Here is an 18,805-nt window from a genome sequence, read left to right as displayed (position 1 = left end):
TCCGACTAAGACTGTCAGAGGGCGATTTGGGCTTCTGCTCCAGAACAAAAGAATTTCCATTACAGATTCTCAGCCACCCCCTCCATGATCATCATCACTGACCCACAAAAGGTGTGTTGTGAAAAATCTTGCAGCTAATTGAAATTATCCTCTCCTCCGCAAATCTTTGTTCTTCTCATACCCTCAGACTACCGCGGTAATAATCATATAAGTGTTCTGTCGTTACCACCGAGCTGAAACCCCTCCAAAGCATCGTTCCCTGACGTGACTGACAGCACTGTGGATAAGGGAGAACCATCACTAACCACACACCCACCCAAGAGTCCTTTTGCCTCTGCGACCCAGCATGTCTACATGGACATCTCTGCCTGACAGGAGAAGACCGGCCCCAAAAAAATATCTTACATTGTCTTGGCTCTAGAGTAAGCAAGGAATTTATGATAGTGATACAAACAAGTTTAAGAGAAAGCAGGATAGCGGAAGAAGCAGAAAATGTGATGTGTCTCACCCACCCCTAATTTCAGAGGAAGTTTCAGGGGTGTTTTCTTGTGATTGGGGTTTTTTTTAATCACTGCACAGCACAACTGAAAAACCACACACCTGCGTTTCAAGGAGAACTGTAAACTACAAGAGTAAAACTATCCAGTCTATGTAATTACACTTCCTTCCAGGATACATCGGTCATTTGTTTTACATTTCAGTGGAGAGCTTTATGTTAAAATCACTAAATTCTGATATGGAAATAGCAAAACGTCATCTGTAAATCTTTGAAAAGAACAGTACATTGAAGGAAAACTCTTCATATAAAATGTAAATGACATGTTTCTGCTGTCAAAGGTTATACCGCTTTTGAGTATCTTTGCTGTCTTCGTCTTCACTTTCTTCTGGTGACATTATAACTACCGTACCTCAACATAACATTAAACTGTTCAAGGACTCTTGCAAATGATATGAAGTCCAAAATGCCTTACTGTCCTCATTTTGGCTGGGATAGTTAAATTTCTTCATAGTAGCTAGTATGGGGCTATGTTTTGGAGTTGTGCTGAAAACAGTGTTGATAACACAGGGATGTTTCAGTCACTGCTGAGCAGTGCTTGCACAGCGCCAAGGCCTTTTCTGCTCCTCACACTGCCCCGCCAGTGAGGAGGCTGGGGGTGCACAGAAAGCAGGGAGGGGACACAGTTGGGACAGCTGACCCCAGCTGACCAAAGGGATATTCCACACCACATGACGTCGTGCTCAGCAATAAAACTGGGGGGCAGGTTGGCGGGGGGGGCACTGCTCAGGGACTGGCTGAGCATCTGTCGGTTGGTGGTGAGCAATTGTTTTCATTTGCATTGCTTGTTTATCTTGGGTTTTATTTTCCTCTCTCTGTTGTTTTTCTGGTTCTTTTTCAACCCCATCCCACCGGGATTTGTTATTACCAACATGTTAATGACATAATAGATCCTGCCAAACCTACAACCTGCAGAACCTGAAGATCAATTTATGCAAGACACGTTCCAGAAATTACAATCAGCATAGAGAAGCGTATGTATCTACCTTGTTCTGTCCTTGCCAAAACTGCTGGGTGACCTGTCGTCAGCCTCAGTGACGAACAGCAGGCAAGACTCTCTCATCTGGCTTAGCTCAGATGCAGCTCCCAGGAAAACGGCTATTTCAGAAAGTCATGCCTTGTTATTTTGGGAAAGTGTTTCAAGGAAATGCGTTTAATACTCTAGAATGGTAAGACTAAGCATGGTAATCTCACTCCAAGTTCTAGCTCTGCCACAAAGTACCTTTCCCCCCCCCTCTTTTCACCAAAAGGGTGGCACTTCTTTCTGAATGCAAGATGAGCTACATGGGGTATACACACAGCCCATGGAAAACTGAGAAATGAGTCTGTGATCACTTCCATCCCCATTCCTTGGCACTCCAGCACTCCTTTCACACTCCTTTCCTCACCAGCAGTCAGGCCTTTCGCAGTCTGCGCAACATGTACAAGACGCTGACTTTGCCAGGTATTGCCCAAATCATCTCCTACTTGAGCTCTGATCGGCTCAACTACTGCCACAGCCTCTTCTGTCCTTACGTGCAGTCTTGCCCCATTCTGACCCACTCAGAAAGCTCCTACAACGATCATCTCACTCACTGCCTTAATCACAACTCACCGTCTCCTTAACACCCTGAAGGTGTTTCCATCACTTCACACATGCAGTTAATAGGGCCTTTCATGACTTAGCCTCCTTCCCTTGTGTTATTTCCCACCGAGTACCACGATGACAGCTCCTAATTACAGACCCTGAGGACAGCTTCCACCGACTGTGTGTCCCCTGCTACACACCAACAGGAACAGCACTGTCTTCTCCCACGGCCATCTCCATGCTTGGGAGGAGCTGCTCACACAGCCCTGGCAGCCGGCCTTGCTGCCTGGAAATCCTCACTGTGCTGCTCAAGGCCATGAAAACTGTCATGCTACGGCTGTACCCACATCACTGTTCCTCATGCTGAGCAACACTGCCCATTTCTGTGTATTCCCACCTGCCCACAGCCATCTGTTGTTTTCAACCTTGTAAGCATTTCGGAAAAGCACACTTTTTTTTTTTTAATACCTGCTTTGACCTCACTACAGTACAGGCCCAGAGTCCATGACTATGGCTGGTAAAGCCCGTAGCAATGCAGAATTGTGTAGGGATGACAAATACCCAGTAGTTCAGCTCGTTTCAACTGTTTAAGACAAGGCTTTTGGCTAGAACACAGTCAAGAGAATTTAAAACCAGAACTAACCTACGCTCCCTCCTTGACTGGCACCTCTTTCTTCATCACTCCTTTGCATTTCTTTAGTTCCTGGGGAGTACATATCAAGATTTCCCTGTTTAAAAGAAACAAGAAAGATCAGTCACAAATATGCAGAAAACCTGCCATACACATCCATGGTGCCCACACAGTAGCATTGTCGAGGCCCTGCATATGCACAAAAGATTAAATTAATGCACCGGGGAGGAGAGAGCAGGAACAGCCCTCTGGCACCCACCATGAGTAACAAGAATTTCTGCTCTGAACTGGGGCTCAGTCAATGTGCAAGTACAGTACTGATCTAGGCACAAAACTGAGCGTGTCACTTAATCCCAGGTGCCACACACACCGTACCTTCTTCCATCGCCTCCTGCCAATGAATTGTTTTCCAGGCTCTTCCATCCCATCCCAGCTTAGATAACTGCACTCCAGCTCAGGGCTGACTGGGGGAACTTCTCAGTGCTTTAGCTTTGCTTCAGGCTTGGTACGAGCACGAGGCTTCATCCCTTTGGTTTGGCCCCCAGCAGAAGGTGGGCAAGTGGCAGGTTTGCAAGTGGTTTGACGGAACTGAGCTTGTACCCCTACCAGAGAGTAAACACCAACCAAAGAAAAAGCCCAGAGAAACGGTGTTAGAGCGCAGCAGAAAGAAACATCAGGGATGATCACTGTTTAACACACGGGGTTTGGCATTTTGGAGACTGGAGCTCCCAACAGGCTCGGCTCTTTGAATGGAAACATCCTTTAGCTTTTGATCCTGACAGAAATATTACAGACTGCCCCCATCTCTACTTTGCAGTTGCCTGAAGCGTTTGCTTCTCCATGCCCCGTTCTCGTCCACGCTTACAAACTGTGTTTAATCTGCAGAAGAGTCAGTACTACAAACTGGCAGCCAAATGCCTCTTCTCTCAAAGGTGTGAAAACTGCAGTTAAAGATGACACACGGGTACCATGACAAGCCTTCTGGTCTGGGTCAGGTTTTAAAAAGCAAGGCCTTCTGAACCCCTGCTTTCCAGCTGCCACCAACAGCTGGAGAAAGGGTCTGGTTTTGATCAGCTGCAGGACGTTACACCTCAGGCTTCAGATTTTGAGTCCAACCCCAAGGTCCGAACAACCTCTCTCCTGCCATTGGGCTGACTGCAGTATCGCACATCCCCTGGCTTCTCAAGCTCCTCCCCAGCAGTCTCCTCCTGGCCACTCTGCTGTAGGCCGCTACATGGTCTCGGGGAACCACATTCTGGATCCACTCTGGCATCTCCTGTCAAGGAGGATGTAGAGATGCTCTCCCAGCACACTGTGCTCCTCTCACCTGCTCTGGTCTCTCTGCATTGTCCTTTCCTCATCTCCAGACACTGGGTTTGACCTTCACTCAGATCTCCACTGCTTGTCAAATTCCCCCGTTTCAAGGAAATCAACAAGATGACCACGTCCTCCTGACCCTTGTCTCTCATGGGAAACTTGGTCTGGCAACCAATACAGAAAATGGCAGTGTGATCACAAGAACACCAAGGCTTGCCCCACAGGTAGGTGGGAGGAGATTTGCTCTTGTTCTGCAGGGAAGCACAGCACAAAGAAAACCTGGTGAGGCTTAAGCATTAACAACTTTACTGGGCTTCACTAGGCTTTCGCTGCCTTCTGCACACTGCTCGGCTGTTAACATGCCAAACTTCCCAGCCCCCTGGGTTTTGAGACGGCTTATTTTGGCTGGGACTAGAGCATCAGTTAACACCTGCACTATCAAGCCCTCGTAGACCTGAGCGTGCTCCTCACAGCTCTGTACCACTGTACCCTGTGGGAAGTGAGGCTCAGGGGGAGCAGTGCTGCACAGATGTGCTGAAAGGCAGCGCAATGGGAATAGATATACGAGACTGGTGGGGGAAAGGTCGGGTATCGACACTGGGAAACGTGATGCCAGTTCAGCGTCTGCAGCAGGATCCAGGCAGCCACCGAACTGAGCAGCGACTCTCTTTGGAGATAGTGAAGCAACAGTTACATTCACTTCCACGACCCGCTCTAGATGACATCCCACTTCTCGCATCCTTGCCCTCTCTTTCCCCTCCAACTTTCCAGACGGTGGGAGTCGTCCTCTGAGGGTAAGAAAAAAGAAAGTGCCCCTTGCTGAACCACCACCATTTCTTCCACTGAAACTACCCGGGGCCTGCACGCAAGGACATATGGCAGTGGCAGCAGTTCACTCCCGTTCTGCTCCCTACGTACCTCTTTGATGACTTGAGTGAAGTCTGCTCCTGGGATCTTCCTCGTGCCCACACCAGCCTCCTTGAAGAAGTCGACTATCGGCCACTTCTGTTTGCGCCGGAGGTTATGCAGCGTGACAAGATCCTGGGGTGCACAAAGAAGGGGGACGCCGCCCTTCCCCCAGGGCTGACGGCTCTCTGGTGGTGAGCACTGGGAAAGGTTAGAAAACACCCTGAGAGCACCCTTACCCAGAGTCACCGTGCCAGGAGGGGTGACACCGTCTGGGGTAAAGCAGCGTAAACCGACTGATCTGTTCTTCTCTCTCTAGTCTTCCCTTTCTTCTGAGGGTTTCTGTCAGCAGGGTTTGCTCCTGAGTTCCTGCAGATGCAAGCAGAAACACTGCTGTTATGGCCTAGGAACTAACTCACCCAGGAGCTATTTTTCAGGAAGGGCTACGGTTACCTGTCTGACATAAGCAATGCCCAGAGTTGCTGATGCACCTCCTGAGCACAGGGATGCAAACAGGGATTGCTAAGACTCAGAGGAACTCCCATCATTTAAGAACCCACAACAGGCAACGGAATGTGAAAACGAGCACAAAGAAAGGGGTCTTTTCAGAATCACTATTTCTTTTTCATATCCCTGTTGTCCTCACCACGGGGAGGAAACAGACTCTGCAGCCCCTGCCGCCACATACGGTTCTGTGGGACATGGGGGAGAAGAAAGTAGAGAGACCTGAACAGGGAAATTTCAAATCTGTGGAGAATCAAGTAGAAACAGTTGCAAAGCGTGGCATCAATTTACAGAAATTTAAACCTGATGGAGCCGACTAGTAGAAGTATGACTGAGAACTAGAGGGGAGCACTGCAATCAAAAGGGTAAGCAACGCAGACAGCTCTAACTGCACATTTTCACCTGATTGCCTTAAACAGGCTTGGGATCCTGATTGCTCACTTCACCCTGGAATAGTCCCACTCCTCGCCTGAAAGCTGCTGTGTGCCTGGCAGAGGACAGAGACAATCAACACAAGGAGCAATCAGAGATAAAGGCTACACTTTCCTAGGTGATGTTTCCTTAGAAAAAATACTTTTTTAAAAAAAAACACCTTGTTACTGCAAGAACCAGGAAGAAAAATAGTCCCTGACAGGCTGACCGGAACTTCCCGGCTGTGGTAAAACCATCCACCCTCAGTACCCCCATGTCCCAAAAGCCAGCAGCACAGTTTGGGTGGGGGGAAAGGCACGTATCAGACCTTGGGGCCAAGAGAGGGGCACAAGCATCTGACAAGGGAGCTGCATCCAACCAGGAGCACTCCACACTTGCTTCTCTGGCAACAAAGCCCCGGAGTGTGCTCCCACCAGGAGGAAGAAACAACTTCCATGTCTGGAAATCCCCATTTATGAAAGGCTGTCAACAGAGATGGGGTTGTCCGTGAGCACGAGACCCACATGAAGGCCTGGGGACAGCAAAGGCACCTGGTCTGTACCCACCACAGCATGCCTGCTCCAAAGCTTGGAGCCGCCTGTCAGAGAGGAGGCCACTCTACCTTCCCCTGGCCTGCGGACACAAAACGCTGACCTCCAGCTGCCAGGGCTGGGGCTGGCCACCCTCAGGGCAGCAGCAGGAACTGCTCTGACCCTGGCTGTGGGGTTGTCCCCGGGGCTGAGTACTCAGGCCCAGGGCTGCTGAACTGGGCCATGGCAGGGCCCATGGGTGATGAGCTCTCCAGGTCCCTCCCCACAGGCCCATCCGCACTGGCAGATACCCGCTCCTCCTCCTGCAGCAGCCCTGGCCCTGGCCCTGGCCCTGGTCCCCTCCTCGCCCCGGCTGCCCCCAGCCCTTCTCTCACCCATTTCTCCTCAGGCCCCTCGGCCTCTACCCCCTCTGGCCCCGCACGCACACAAACAGGCATGTGCCAGGGGGGCATACACAGATACAGGCCCGGACAGGGGCGTGTGCACATAAAGAGGCCCGGGAGGGGGTTGCACGCACACAAACAGGCCCCGGAAGGGGGCGCAAGAACAGAAAGAGGTCTGGGAGGGCGGCGTACACATTCAAACAGGCCTTGGCGGGGGGCCCGTGTACAGGAACAGGCCCGGGAGGGGGACGCGCGCCAACAGGCCCAGGAGCGGGACTCGTACGCACAAACAGGCCTGGGAGGGAGGCGTGTGCAAACAAACAGGCCCGGGATGGGGGCACACACGCACAAACAGGCCCGGTAGGTGGGCGTGCGCACCTGAACAGGCCCATGACAGGGGCTCACGTACTCAAAGAGACCCAGAGGGGGCCACACAAACACAAAAAGGCCCCAGACAGGGGTGCGTGCATACAAACCGGCCCGGGATGGTGGCATATGCAGTCAAACAGGCCCAGGAGGGAGATGTGCGCACACAAACAGGTTGAGGAGACAGGCTCGTACACACAAACAGGCCCATGACAGGGGGCTCACGCACATGAACAGGTGCCGGAGGTGGGCTCACGAAGTGAAACAGGCTCAGGAGGAGGGTGATCGCACCAAAAAGGCCTGGGAGTGGGGCACGCACACCCAAATAGGCTTGGGAGGGGGGTGTGCGCACACAAACAGGCCCGGCAGGGGGGCCTGCGCACACAAACAGGCCCAGGAGAGGGGCTCGTGTGGTGAAAAAGGCCCCGGAGGGAAATGCGCGCACCCAAACAGGCCTGGGAGTGGGGTGCACGCACCCAAATAGGCCTGGGAGGGGGCCCGCGCACACAAACAGGCGCGGGACAGGCTTGCGCGAAAACAAACAGGCCCGGAAGGGGGGCTCATGGAGTCAAACAGGCCCAGGAGAAGGGTGTGTGCACCCAAAGAGGCCCCAGAGGGAGGTGCACGCATCCAACCAGTCCCAGGAGGGGGGCTTGTGCAGTCAAACAGGCCCGGGACAGGGATGCGTGCAGACAAACAGCCCCCGGAAGGGGGCGCGCGTACACAAACAGGCCCAGGAGGAGGGCGCACGTACACAAACAGGCCGCGGAGGGGGGCACGCACACCCAAACAGGCGCAGGGTGGGGGCTCACGCTGTCAAACATGCCTGGGATGCGGGTTCGCGAAGACATACAGGCCCGGGAGTGGGGCTCACACACCCAAACAGGCAGGGAGGGGGGATGCGCACTACAAAATAGTACTGGGGGGGGCACGCACATCCAAACAGGCCCAGGGGTGGGGCGCATGCACCCAAGCAGGCATGTGGTGGGGGCATGCACAGAAAAAGGCCCGAGGGGGGGCACGTGCACACAAATATGCCCAGAGGTGAGGCGCGCACCTCAAAATAGGCCCTTGAGAGGGGCGTGTGCACCCAAACAGCTACGGGGTGGTGGTGGGGCACACGCACACAAACAGGCCTGGGAGGGTGGGATTGTGCACCCAAACTGGCCCAGGGGAGGCACACACACCCAAACAGGCCTGGGAGGGTGGTGTGCGCACCCAAACGGGCCAGGCAATGGGGGCACGTGAGCCCAAACAGGCCTGGGGGGGGGCGCGCACACCCAAACAACCCCGGAGGGAGGCTGCGCACACCCAAACAGGCCCAGGGGTGGGGCGCTCTCCAAAACAGGCCCTGGGGGGGTGGGCGCGCACGCAAACAGGCCCGGGGGGGTGGTGTGAGCACCCAAACTGCTACGTGGGGTGGACATGCGCTCCCGAACAGTACTGGGAGGGGGATCGTGCACCCAAACACGCCCGGGGGTGGGGAGCGCGAACATAACAGGCCGGGGGGGCGCGCACCCAAACAGCCTAGGGGGGACAGGGACCTGGAATGAGAGAATCTAAGAAAGAAAAAGTATGTCTAGAATACAGGGCAGAGAGAGAGGAATTAAAAAATAGGGACATGAAGCCAGACAGAGTTGGGGGGGGATGGGAACTGTGAAGGGCTAAAGGACAGACAGGGAAAAATTAAAAAAATTGGGATAGGAAGGCAGACAGATAGATGGAGAAAGACAAAAATAGTGATGGGCTGCAGGACGGAGGATGAAAAAAAGAGGGACAGGGAACAGGACAGAAGCACAGAGAGAAAAAGGAAACAGAGGAAGAATGACAGAGAAAGAGGGGGACTTGGAGAACGAGAGAGGGAGAGGTGCAGGGAAGCGAGAAAAAATGACTGCAGTGAAAGAGAAGGGGGGGACAGGGAGGGACCGAGATGCAGAAGAGAGATGACATGGCCCCAGGGGTCCAGGACTCACCGCAGCTCCTGCTCTCAGAGCTGCTGGGAGAATTTGACAGTTCGGACGTGTCTTTGTCTCTCTCTCTCTCCCCACCTCCCTTCCTCCTCTGTAGCTGTGGTCGCTTGACTGTCATCCACCAAAGAGAATAGGTTGGTGTCTTACAGCTCTTATAGTATGAGGCTTCCCAGATACATAGCCTCACGCGCACACATGCTACATGGCTGTACTGCAATGTTGGTTACGCATACAGACCCTGCTGTGCAGGATGGAGAGGGAGAGAGAGATAGGAAGGCAGGGACATGGAGTGGCACGTAGAGGCGCAGAGAGGAAAAGAACTACAGGGAAGAGGCCAGAGAAATTGTGGGGGAAAAAAGAGACGGATGCGGATCAGGACAAAGAGATGGAAAAGGAAAAAACCAGCGATGGGCTGCAGGACAGAGACGGAGGGTGAAAAAAAGAAGGGAGAAGGAGCAGGACAAAAGCACAGAGAAGAAAAAGAAAAGGGAGCAGTAGAACAAGAGAGATAAAGGGAGAGAGGAAGAGGGAGCAGGACAGAAGAATAGAGAGGAGAGGTACAGAGAAGCAAAAAAAAAAAAAAAAAAATCACAGCAGCATGGGAAAGAGAGAGGGCCAGGAGAGGGGCAGGGATGGCCTGGGACACACAAGAGGGGCGACAGGGCCCTGGGGGCCCCGGACTCACTGCAGCTCTCGCTGAGAGCGCTGCCAGGAGAATTTGAGAGGTCAGATGCTTCTTTCTCCTTCTCTCCTCCCTTCCTCTTCTGTAATTCCAGTTGCTTGGCTGTCCTCCACCTAAGAGAATACGTGAGTGTCTCACAGCTCGTACGAGATGAGGCTTCCTAGACGCGTAGCTTTGCTCGTCCGTGCACTACGTGGCTGTACCATGGTTTGGGTTATGCATACAGACCTACGGTGCACGTTGGTGGCCTGGCCTGCTGCGGACTACAAAGAGGGATCCTTCCTCACCCAGAGAGGCAGGCTCTCTTTTGCCTGCAGCGGGAGGCAGCTGCCGGACGGATGGCCTTCAATTTTGTCTTCTTTATCTTTCTCTGGCCTCTCCAGCTTCAGCCAAGGCAGCTCCTGTCGACAGCCAGCAAGTGCTCCGCCTGTTCCTTTTCACCCCCACACTGTGAGGAGAGCGAGGCCAGGCAGAGACAACCCACGCAAGCCTGAGGCGGATGCAGTCAACGGAATCCCCAGGGAAGGAATGGACAACCACATCCTCAGCGTGGCCTCTGGGAGAGGGAAAGAAGAAGCAGCCACCATTACTACCGTAGATCGCCCCTGGCCGAATCCTCTCCTTCCGCAGGGGCTTCTGGAGATGCTGCTCTTTCCCTGCACTGCTGCTAACAACACCTGCGTTAATGGAGAATCAAGCACATTCGAGGGCCAGCTTGTCACCTTCACGACAGGGCCTGGGGGAGACCTGGGGCTATGGGACAGGCTTCAGGAGAGGTGCTGGAGCTGGGGGCAGCTGCATGGGGCAAGTGGGAACAGGAGAGGCTCAGGAGGAGCCCTGGCGAGTTGGGGAGGTGCCCGGCGTCTGTGCCAGGGAGGGTGTCCTTCCCCTCTTCCTTTCTGTCAGCTCTCGGGTAACTCCCTGGGGCTGCCCTGACCTGGCTCACGTCCAGCGGACCAGGAGCCTGCCACAGAGGGAGGTTTGAAGCTTCCCGTCCCGCCACCCCCGGGCGGCCAGCAGGCAGGAGACACCCCCGCACCCGCCAAAGGAGCTCACTTGCCTCACCTGTGGTCCCGGCCCTCACCCACCACCGGGAATCGCGCCTGGCACACCGCCATGCTGCGGCACCAGCCAAGGCGGCGGCTGCGCACCTGTGCAGTGCCGGCACTGCAGAACCGCGCTGCGGCCACCAGGCGGCAGCAGCAGCGAGCACCCGCCGGGCAGTGCGTGCCTGGGGGCGGCACCGGCGCCGCAGTTCCGCGCTTTGCCGAGTGCTTGCTGACACCGCGCACGTGGGGCAGCAGCAGCATTGCCTTACCGGGAGGCAGCAACGAGCGTGGCGGCACCACCCTGCAGGCACCGCAGCATCGCATCGCCGTTACCGGCAGACAGCAGCGTGGATCACAGGGACGCCACCACGCATGCGCGGCTTCTGAGCTGCAGTACCGACTTCTGGTCACTGTTTTTTGGGGGTTTTTTTTTGTTTTTCCATAATATGACAATTTGGGGGTTTGCTTTTCCAAAATACTCAATTCTGGGTTCTTTTGGTGCTTTTCCACAACATAAAAATTGGTGATTTTTGCTTTTGGCTTTTTGCATGAAAATGAGAAGGGGTTGGGTTTTTTTCCTGCTTTCCAGCTACACAAATCCAGGCGGACTTGGCTTTCCCGTGAGCCCCAAATTGTTTTTTTTCCCCCAAAATCCGGGGTTTTTTTCCCCGTTGCATTTTGGGGTATTTTTGTTCTGTGGCGGCAGCTCCCACTCTGCGTGTGCAGCCCCACAGGGGAAAGTCCCTGTTTGGGGGAATCAACGCTGATGCGGGTTGGGAAAAGGGGAAAAAGGAGAAGGGGGAAGGGGCAGCTTTTGAAAGCGCTTTTACATCTTCAATAGACTTTACAGGGGGGGTCAAGTTTTTAAATCCTGTCTAAAAATAGGGTTTCTTTGCATTTTGCAAACCTTATAGAGCATAGACATTAACACTTATACATCTATTTACACATATATATAAGGAATATGTTTTATTTATATTATCTATTTACACTTATATATAATATCTGTTTAGACTTATACATTATATTTACACTTCTATATATTTACACTTACATATATCTATTTAGACTATGTCTATTTACACTTATATAGAATATCTATTTAGACTTATATATCTATTTACACTCATACAGAACATTTCATTAGACTAGCTATCTGTTTAGACTTATCTATTTTGACACTTTAGTATCTTTTTAGACTTAGATATCTACTTAAAATTATAGCTATTTAGACTTAGATAAATATATTTACACTTACATAAAATCCCTATTTAGATTACATATAATATCTACTTAAGACTTACTACGTAACACACAGTAAGTGCAGCTAGCTCCATCTATTCAGACTTTTCTCTATTTTAAATTCCTTCATATATCATCTTATTTGCATTTTAAAGTCCTTTTTTTTAATTTACAGATAACGAGTTACTTTTGTATTTTAAAACCCTATATATCTCTATTTAGAAATTTTTTTTATATTCTAAAATCCTTTATATGACATAGTAGATACAGGTCTTTATTTTGAAATCCTTTTATATATATCAATGAGTATTATTTTTCTATATATATATATAAACAAATGAGAGATTTTTCTCTATTTCAGTGCCTCACATCCATATTTACAGTTTTTAATACTTTTTAACATACACCCCCATGAATTTTCAGGCATTTTTGGGATGTGACTCCCCTTTTTTGGGGGGGACCCCCCCATCCCCTACTCACCTGCTCCTCTGCTGCATCATCACCCCCCTAGTGACGTTGGGGTGCCCCAAATGATGTCATCACCCCCCAGCCCCCTCCCACCCCTTTTTATTCACCCCCAAAAAAGCCACAAAACAAGGGAAACAGCCCCGACCGGCAGCTTGTTACTTTAAAAGTGCCATCTGCATAAGTAAACGCCCCCCCCCAAAAAAAGGGGAGCTCTGCTAGAAAAATAAAGGGGGGGCAGCCCCCCCAAACGGTTGCAGCCCCCCCAGCCCCTGTCCCGCAGGCTGATGGCTGCCCCACGGAGGGGCAGTGTGCCAGAGGATGGTGCCACGTCTCTTGCCCAGGCTCTGCTCCGCGATGCTCCCCCTCCGTTCCCCGGCTGGGACGGGCTCCCCAGGGCCACAAACGTCCCCGGTCCCTGTCGGCCCTGGACTCTCCCCACCAGACAGCCCTCGCCGCCGCACCTGCAGGGCACCCACTGGAGACAGAGCCAGGAGCCTCCTGGCACAGGGCTGGCCCCTTACCATCAGTACACTTCACGACCGGCCGGCAAATCTGGGCTGGGGGGGTATCTCTCGAGCACCACAAGACGCTTACAACAAGACTTCTGGAAAACAAAAACCCCAAATTATATTTCAGCATATTAAAAAAATAGCACAGAAGAAAGTAGAGGAAGTCAGTCAGGATAAGGGATAGGACAGTCGTTGAGCTAAAGGAGGATTCTAGGTAAACAAGTCAGCTCGAAATACACCACCTCCTTTAAAAGCTAGAGTGATTTGAACACTTAAAATCAGTATTAAGACTAATTGATGCAATTTTGAGCTCATTCTTAGCATAAAAGTAAACACTCCCGCTGGTGTTGGAAAATGTCTCATCCCCTCCTGTCCTGGTTTCGGCTGGGATAGAGTTAATTTTCTTCCTAGTAGCTGCTACAGAGCTGTGTTTTGGATTTAGGATGAGAATAACGTTGAGAACACACCGATGTTATCGATGTGTTTATCGATGTTTTAGTTGTTGCTAAGTAGTGCTTACACTAGTCAAGGACTTTTCAGCTTCTCATGCCCTGCCAGCGAGAAGCTGGGAGGGGGCACAGCCAGGACAGCTGACCCAAACCGGCCAAAGGCATATGCCATACCATATGACGTCATGCTCAGTACATAAACTGGGGGGAGTTAGCCAGGGGAGGTGTGACCGTTGCTCGGGAACTGGCTGGGCATCGGTCAGCGGGTGGTGAGCAACTGCATTGTGCATCACTTATTTTTTATATTATTTTTTTATTTTTATTATTATTATTATTATTACTATTATTATTATTATTATTATTATTATCCCTTCCTTTTCTGTCCTGTTAAACTGTCGTTATCTCAACCCAAGTATTTTATTTTTTCCGCTCCCTGGTTCTCTCCCCCATCCCACTGGGAGGCGGGGGGGAGTGAGCGAACGGCTGTGCGCTGTTTAGCTGCCTGCCGGGTTCAACCACAACACTTCCTTACAGCACTGCTGCAGGGAGATAACCCTGCGAGGCTTGTTGTTGTACCGTCATCAGAATCTACGCTTACAGATCCACCACAACAGCTACAGCCCTTGACACTGCTGCTGCTGCACATCGTGCTTGCTTGGTCAATAAAGCTGAAAGTGAAGTGTAAAACTTTAAAGAGGAAAATGAAAAAAACCCAACAAATCTCAGTAATTCACATCATGCTAAAAAGGTGTGCGTATGTTTATGTACATCCAAAAAAACCACTTCTGGTATACAGGTATTTGATTTTCCTTTTGCATTGATTTAATTCACATAGCGGTGAATTGATACCATTAAATTCTCTATCTCCAAAATACACAGTTATGATTTGACTAGGGTTTTTTTTGTGGGTTACATAATTAGGAGGGACATCTGGCCAGCTGTACTGCCCAAGAGAGATGCTACTGCACTGCCAGGGAAACGCGCCATTGAAAGCGAGGCAGAGATAAAGTCCTTCAGAGCACTCTCTCAAAACATTGGGAAAAACCCCGTAACATTCAGTTGCCTCTTTTTAAACATTCAGAACAAATACCAAACTGCTTAAGTGCACCTAATAAATCGTATGCTACAGGGAGACGTGCTGTGCTTGGGTCCTTGGAAGGAAATTTACCGTTTGGGGTTTTTTTCTTTTTTAATAAAGAGAGTGAAAAGTCTTGTTGCTGGGGAGTCTCCCCTCGCTCCCCTCCCCTGGCGCCTCGAAGGATCTCCTTCCTTGCTTTCTGGCGCTCATCCAGCCGTGGATGCCAAGGAGAAAGCCTTAACACTCAAGTGGGATAAAGCCATAATACCCAACTGTCGTAAAGCCTTAATACCCAAGCATGCTGCTCCATGGACATGAGTAGTCCTGCCTAAGCTCACCACACATTTCATTTCCATGCGGCTCTTGGCAGGATACGAACGGCTCCTCAGTGCTGGTGGTTCCTCCCCTCTTGCAGTAAAAATGGCCAGTTTTCTTCCTGTTGGACCTGCCTTAATTCCGGCATCTTGGGGACTGAAAGCCGGAACAGCATATGTGCCAGAGACATTCCCACAGCTTGGCTGGTGTCCACCAAGAGGAGTCCCTCTTTAGCCACGATGGTCATTTCCAGGGAAAACAGCTTGTTTGATTAAACCAGGACCCTACAGGGAGAACACAAGAGCAGGGATGCAGACACAACATTTGCCACAAGTCGAGTGGAGCGGGTTGCTCAAACGCAGCCCACTGTGACTTTCTGTGCTGCTGGGCCTGTGGGGATGGTCGGGGGACAAAGGATTAAACCTGAATTACTTCCCTGAAATACAGCTATCGCTAGCCTCGGTGCAAGTGGACCCAGGAGCTGGTCCTGAAAAGCATCAATCCAGGACACGGAAAGCTTTTAGCAGCTGTGGCTATTCTGGACTAGACTGTGCCATGTGCATCCATTTCTATTAACAACCCTTCTCCTATAGCCGAAAAGGAGTTTGAGATCTTGCTCATGGCTAAAGGAGGATGGTGGCCTCGGACGGTGGCTGAGGCTTGGGGCTTGCATTGCCTATGACTGGCTATGCCCACAGAGTGACAGAGGAAAGAGTGGCGCTGGGAGGAGGCAGGGTCTGGCCGAGCAGTGCTGGCCTGGCACCGGCACCAGCACCCCGCTTCCCAGCCTTGCTCACGCCACCTGGCCCACGCCAGCTGGCCCACATCCTTGGTGTCAGCCAGTGCCATACACTGTGACAGTCCTCCTGGCCTGGGCAACCTCATCAGCTCTAGTGGGAATCTCCCTCCTGCTCTGGAATAAGCCTCATCTCTGCTCCTAGCCCTTGCAGGTTGAATTCACTTTGCTTGATTGTCACTGCGAAGAGCTGGCAGTGGAGATGATAACGGTGGAAGAAAAAATCCTCAGAGCAATTCCTGAAACATGTTTCAGGCAGAAAACCACACCTGTTCTTTCAGGTGACCTGTGGGCACTTGTTATCGGTTTGTCGGGGTGCCTGCTGCCCTGCACGTCCCCCTGAGCCAAATGCTGTTTCTGGAAAGTCACTCTGTGCCTCTCTCTCTGTCCCCTTCTGGTCAGGGATGGATGTGGGTGCAGTGGAGGTTCAGCGTCCTGACCAAGCAGACATGCACTTTGAAATGACGTGTCACAGAAGGTTCAGACATTTATTTTATGGTATTGTATTTTTTAATTCTATGTACAGTGCTTCCCCTTTTTATTCCTGCAAGCTATTCAAACGTCTTCAAACTCTCTTATTTTCCATTGGAACGTCACATCTCTTCACAGCGCTGATGTCATGCGTAACACCGGATCGGGTTGTACTCTCACACAGATCGTTAGTTAGTAGGTAGCCTAGATTAAAAAAACACTCTTCTGGCCACTGTCTCACACACACTGGGCTAGGCTGGGATTGGAGAGCCTGGGAGGCTCTCCGGGGTGCCAGCTTTCCCACAGTGCTGACTGCTGTGGCTGCTGCCTCTTCTCTCCTGCGGTGCTGACGGCACCCACCTGGTGGGGCTGTCCTTGGGAAGGGCGCCAGAGCTGAGATGGCCCCTGGGAGAAGCCGGGGGGGAGCAGCTCATCTCCAGACATTTGCCAGAAACTCTCCAGAGCATCCCTTTTCCAGCCCATGGGATGCTCTGTGTGACAAGGGAAGGTGCCTGTTGGTCCACTGTATGAGCAGGGCTCCCATCAGGGTCCTTTGACCTACCCATCCTCCAGCTGCCACTCCAGGGGCTGGGGGTCTCATCTACGTCCCCTGACATATCCCTTAGCCCCAGGCAAGGTCTCATGCCTCAGCGTGGGCTTGCAGGGCATGTTTCCTTCCCGCTGGCAAGGGCTGAATTCCAACTAAATGTCCCTGGGCAATCCAGAGCTAAGCAAACCTTTTTCTATGGCTCACATTGCTTTGCAGTCCCTGTGTGTGATTCATCTCCTGCATGGGAGATGAGGACACGAGCTGACCTAGTTTGGAAACTGGACCCTCTCTCTCCAGGCAACTCCAGCCCCCTGCTTTTTCCTTTGGCTTCTCCAGCCTGATGATCACCACTGGCATCTTATACCTGTCCTATGGTCTCTAGTGTCTCCATCACAGCTATTGCTACAGTGACACAGCACCAAAACACACCAACAATAAAAACACCAACATTCAGAGCACTGGCGAAGAAGGACGACAGGGGAAAAGACATGTTCTCTTTTGAAAGAAATCCCCTATAACTACCAGTGGATGAACGAAAAAGGAGAAAACATTTCAGGTCAGTCATAATGCTTGGTTTCAACTCTGAGCTTGTAATTTCGTGGCTGTTCTGGAATGTCTTCCAGTGAAAGAAGAGGAGTTGAAAATTAAAACTGGCTTCCAACTCCCCTAGAAGTGATTTTTTGTTTATTTTGACGCCGTCAAAACTAGAATCATGGAATCGTAGAATCGTTTAGGTTGGAAAAGACCTTGAAGATCATGGAGTCCAACCCTTAACCTAACACTGCCAAGTCCACCACCAAACCATGTCCCTAAGTGCCACATCTACACGTCTTTTCAATACCTCCAGGGATGGGGACTCAACCACTTCCCTGGGCAGCCTGTTCCAATGCTTGACAAGCCTTTCGGTGGAGAAGTTTTTCCTAACATCCAATCTAAACCTCCCCTGGCACAACATGAAGCCATTTTGTCTTGCCTTATTGCTTGTTACTTGGGAAAAGAGACCGACCCCCACCTCGCTACAACCTCCTTGCAGGTAGTTCTAGAGAGCGATGAGGTCTCTCCTGAACCTCCTTTACTCCAGGCTAAACAACCCCAGTTCCCTCAGCCGCTCCTCATCAGACTTGTGCTCTAGATCCTTCACCAGCCTCGTTGCTCTCCTTTGGATGCACTCCAGCACCTCAATGTCTTTCTTGTAGTGAGGGGCCCAAAACCTAACACAGTATTCGAGGTGCGGCCTCACCAGGGCCGAGGACAGGGGCACAATCACTTCCCTACTCCTGCTGGCCACACTATTTCTGACACAAGCCAGGATGCCATTGGCCTTCTTGGCTGCCTGGGCACACTGCCGGCTCATATTCAGCCGGCTGTCAACCAGCACCCCCAGGTCCTTTTCCGCCAGGCAGCTGTTCAGCCATTCCTCCCCAAGCCTGTAGTGTTGCATGGGGTTGTTATGACCCAAGTGCAGGACCCGGCACTGAGCCTTGTTGAACCTCATACAATTGGTGAGGAGAAAGTGCAAGAAAAGGATGAGGAGAAACAAAAGGAAATGGATGAGGAGAAGTTGGAGGAGAACGTGAAGGAGGAGGAAGAGAAGAGGGGACACAAGAAGTAAGATGAGGATAAGGAGGAGGAAAAAATAGGATGAGGATGAAAAGGAACAGGATGAGGAGGAGAAAGATGAGAAATGAGCAAGAGGAGGAAGAAGAGGAGTGGAGGAGGAACAGGAGGAGAAGAAATAGGAGAAGGAACAGGAGTAAGATGAGGAAGAGGAGGAGGAGGAGAAGAAGGAGAAGGAAAAAAAGGAGGATGAGAGAGAAGAGAAAGAAGAAGAGGAGAGGGAGGAATAAGAGGAAGAAAGTTAAGAAGAATAGGAGGAGAAGGCAGTACAGGAACAAGAACAGTATGAGAAGGAGGAGGAGAAAGGAAAAAAGAGGAATATGAGGTAGGAGAAGATGAAGAGGAGGAGGAGGAAGAACAGGAGGAGGAGGAAGGAGAAGCAGAAGCAAGAGGAGGAAGTAGAAGAGGAGGGGGTGG

Source organism: Aptenodytes patagonicus, unplaced genomic scaffold, assembly GCF_965638725.1.
Source record: "Aptenodytes patagonicus unplaced genomic scaffold, bAptPat1.pri.cur scaffold_100, whole genome shotgun sequence".
Taxonomy (NCBI): domain Eukaryota; kingdom Metazoa; phylum Chordata; class Aves; order Sphenisciformes; family Spheniscidae; genus Aptenodytes; species Aptenodytes patagonicus.
This window is presented reverse-complemented; position numbering follows the sequence as displayed.